Source organism: Bison bison, unplaced genomic scaffold (assembly GCF_000754665.1).
Source record: "Bison bison bison isolate TAMUID 2011002044 unplaced genomic scaffold, Bison_UMD1.0 scf7180017864141, whole genome shotgun sequence".
Lineage (NCBI taxonomy): Eukaryota > Metazoa > Chordata > Mammalia > Artiodactyla > Bovidae > Bison > Bison bison.
In genome coordinates this window covers 2,408,982-2,413,119 of record NW_011494713.1, presented here as the reverse complement: position 1 = coordinate 2,413,119, position 4,138 = coordinate 2,408,982, and the positions used below count along the sequence as shown (strand labels likewise).

The 4,138-nt window shown below is 39.1% G+C and overlaps 1 non-coding gene across 1 annotated transcript; it reads left to right on the top strand.

Moving 5' to 3' along the window:
* Nucleotides 1-3,417: 3,417 nt before the first annotated feature.
* TRNAC-GCA lies at nucleotides 3,418-3,489 on the top strand. Its single transcript has one exon. It is a non-coding gene; the product is annotated as a tRNA-Cys (tRNA).
* The last annotated feature ends 649 nt before the right edge of the window (nucleotides 3,490-4,138 follow it).

The window sequence follows — 4,138 nt, the reverse complement described above, 5'->3', positions numbered from 1 at the left end:
CTGTTGAATGCTGCAGCACCTCCATCAGCTTGGACTCCCTGAATGACTGTTTGGCCAACTTGCTCACTTGTTCAGTGCTGTTTCATGAGTAAGAAATAAAATTCTGTTGAGTTTGAGCCATTATATATTTGGGAGCTTATTCACTATAGCAGTTAACTTATCCTAACTACATGTGCATGTGTGCTTAGTCAGTCTTGTCTGACTCTCTGCAGCCCCATGGATTGTACCTGCCACATTCCTCTGTCCATGGGATTTCCCAGGCAAGAATATCGGAGTGGGTTGCCATTTTCCTACTCCGGGGATCTTCTCAACCCAGGGATCGAACCCATGTATGCTGAGTCTCCTGCATTGTCAGGCAGATTCTTTACCACTTGCACCACCTGGGAATCCCTGTGCTAACTATAACTTATACTTTTTCTATACTTATATACACAATATATATTTTAACAGGGCTATGAGTTCTGCTGACACAGGGCCAGTGCTCCTTTCAGCAATCTGGTATATCTCTTAATCCTCATGCATCCTTTTCTCTGGAGATCTGCGGTCTTGCTTATTGTCCAGTAATGCTAAAGTGGTTCTTTCTCAGACTCTCTGGCATTTCTGTTCTACCAAATCACTTTGAGGAAATTTCTCTTCGGTCGCATTTTTTATTCAACCACTCATTCATTTCACCATTTGATGAGTAAATTATTCATTCATTTTATTCTACATTCTAAATTGATTAGATTGACCATTCTAAAAATGTTGCAAATATGTAAGGCAGTTTATAAGATTAATAAGATACCATAAAGTGGCCTATGAAAACCAAACCAGGAGTGAAAAAGAATCAACAAAATGAAGCCAGAAATATTAGCTAACATACAAGGGCTCATCTTTTTTTTTTTTTAAAGAGCTCATCTTGTTAGCCCCTGCCCTCTCTGATAGCTTACTCCTGAAGTTGCTGCTAGCTGCTTCTTCTCACCTTCATAAATCCTAAGATCTTTGGAGACCATTTCTTTAAACATCTTCTGATGGCCCCAAGCTTCCATCTCCTCCTCTGGAGTCCTTGGTGACTTGTTATCCTCTTAAATTTCAGTCAGGCAGTTGGACAGTAGGTGTGGGCAGACAACTTGGGAAGTCATTTTTCTTATTATTCATGCAACTATTTTTTCATGTATCATATTTATTTTCCATTTATACTTCTTATATTGTGAGATTGCATTCTAATCTATTACTGATTTTTCTACTGTGTTTCTTTTTTATTGATGTATAGATGTACTTTGATATGAATGATATTAATCACATTTAACATGTTACAAATATTTTTCCCAATCTGCCCTTTATCTTTTGAAAAATATGTATGCAAGTTATGTGTATATATATATATATATATATACACATATTTGAATTTGATCATTTTTCTTTAAACCTTTATTTTTTGAGCAGTTTAGGTTGACAGCAAAATTGAGGGGCATGTACAGAGATTTTCCATAAACTCCCTGCCCCCACATACACATAACCTTCCCCAGTACCCAAGTAGTACATTTGTTACCATTATCACCCAACATCCCTAGTTTACATTAGGGTTCATTCTTGGTGTTGCATATTCTATGGGTTTGATGTATCCGCTATTATAATATCATACAGAGTAGGTTTACTGCCCTAAAATCCTCTGTGCTCTGCCTATTCATCCCTCCCTTCCTCCAACCCCTGATCTTTTTACTATTTCCATAGTTTTGCCTTTTCCAAAATATCATATAGAGTTGGAATCATGCAGTATATAGCCTTTTCAGATTGGGTTCTTTCACTTAGTAACATGTATTTAATTTTGCTCCATTTCTTTCTGTGACTCAGTTGCTTACTTCTTTTAGCACTGGAAAGAATTCCATTGTCTGGATGTACCGCAGTTTATCCAGTTACCTACTAAAGAACATTTTGGCTGCTTCCGAGTTTTGGCAATTATGCATAAAGCTGCTATAAACATTCACGTGCAAGTTTTTATGTGGGTAAATACCAAGGAGTGTGATTGCTGGATCATATGGTAAAAGTATGTGTAGTTTTGTAAGAAACCACCTGTCTTCCACAGTGGCTTACCATTTGGCATTCCCACCAGCAATTTGTGACAGTTTCCATTGCTCTACAAACTCACCAGCATTTAGTGTTCTCTGTGTTCCAAATTTTAGCCATTCTAACATGTACATAGTAGTATATCATTGTTGTTTACTTCTGCATTTCCCCTAATAATATATGATGTGGAATGTCTTCATATGTTTATTTTTCATCTGTATATCTTCTTTGGTGAGGTGTCTGTTAAGCTCTTAGGCTCATTTTATAATTGAGTTGTTTTCTTATTGTTGAGTTTTAAGAGTTCTTCGTATATTTTGGGTAGAAATCCTTTATCGTAAATGTCTTTTGTAAATATTTTCTCCCAGCCTTTGGCTAGTCTTCTCATTCTCTTGAAATCTTTTGCAATTATTTCTTTTGTGGATCATGCCTATGATGTTATATCCAAAACTGCATCACTGTACCAAAGGTCATTTAGGTTTTCTCCTATATTATTGTCTAAGACTTTTAGAGTTTTGCATTTAAATTTTAGGTCTATGATCCTTTGAGTTAATTTTTTGTGAAGAGTGTGAAACTGAGTAGGGCCCTGTGGGGCTCCCAGGCACAGAGCCCTTTCTCTCCCCCCGTTTCTTGTAGGTAAGACTCCAGCTTCCATGACCTTCCCTGAGTTCAAAAGGGTGGATTCCAACAGTTGCTAATCAAGGGAGAAGCAGCCAAGAAACCACCTGAAAGTGAAAATGAAAGTGAAAATGAAGTCGCAAAGACTCTTTGCGACCCCGTGGACTGTAGCCCACCAAGCTCCTCTGTCCCTGGGGTTCTCCAGGCAAGAATAAGATTAAAGGGACCAGAGAAGCTCATGAAGATTGAGATCCAGACCACCTGAGATTAAAGGACTACAAGCCCTGCTCACACCCTAATCTTATCAGAGACCCCACCTTTGAACCGCTGTTATAAAACCCTTCATCAAATCCTCTGAGATACATAGTTGTTGAAAAGGCTTTCTCTGCTTCATTGTATTGCTCCATTCTCAAAGATTAGTTGACTATGTTTATGTGGTCCTATTCTGGGACTCCCTACTTTGTTCCATTGATCTATTTGTGTGTTTTTTTTTTTGCCGATTCCACACTGTTTTGATTACTATAGTTTTATAATAAGTCTTGAAGTTGAGTAGCATTAGTCCTCCAATTTTGCTCTTCTTCAATATTGTGTTGGCTATTCTGGTCTTTGCCTCTCCATATAAACTTTAGAATCAGTTTTTGACATCCATAAAATAAATTTCTGGGATTTGATTAGGTTTGCATTGAGTCTGTAATTTAGATTGGGAAGAACTGATATCCTGACAATATTGTCTTCCTGCCCATGAACACCAGGACTTCCCTGGTGGCTCAGACGGTAAAGCGTCTGCCTGCAATGCAGGAGACCCAGGTTCGATTCCTGGGTCGGGAAGATCCCCTAGAGAAGGAAATGGCAATCCACTCCAGCACTCTTGCCTGGAAAATCTCATGGATGGAGGAACCTGATAGGCTACAGTCCATGGGGTCGCAAAGAGTCGGACACGACTGAGCGACATCACTTTCACCCATGAACATGGACTGTCTCTCTTTTTATTTATTTAGTTCTTTGCTTTAATTCATTAGAATTTTGTATTTTTTCTCATATAGATCCTATGTATATTTTGTTAGGTTTTACCTAAAAATTTCACTTTAGGCATGCTAATGTTAATGGTATTGTGTTTTTAAGTTCAAATTATACTTACTGGTTGTTTGAAAGTGAAGTCGCTCAGCTGTGTCCAACTCTTTGGGACCCCATGGACTGTAGTCTACCAGGCTTTTCCATCCATGGGGTTTTCCAGGCAAGAATACTGGAGTGGTTGCCATTTCCTTCTACAGGGGATCTTCCCCACCAAGGGATCAAACCCAGGTCTCCTGCATTGCTGCTGCAGCTGCTAAGTCACTTCAGTCGTGTTTGACTCTGTGCGACCCCATAGATGGCAGCCCACCAGGCACCCCCTTCCCCGGGGTTCTCCAGGCAAGAACACTGAAGTGGGTTGCCATTTCCTTCTCCAATCTATGAAAGTAAAAAGTGAAAGTGAAGT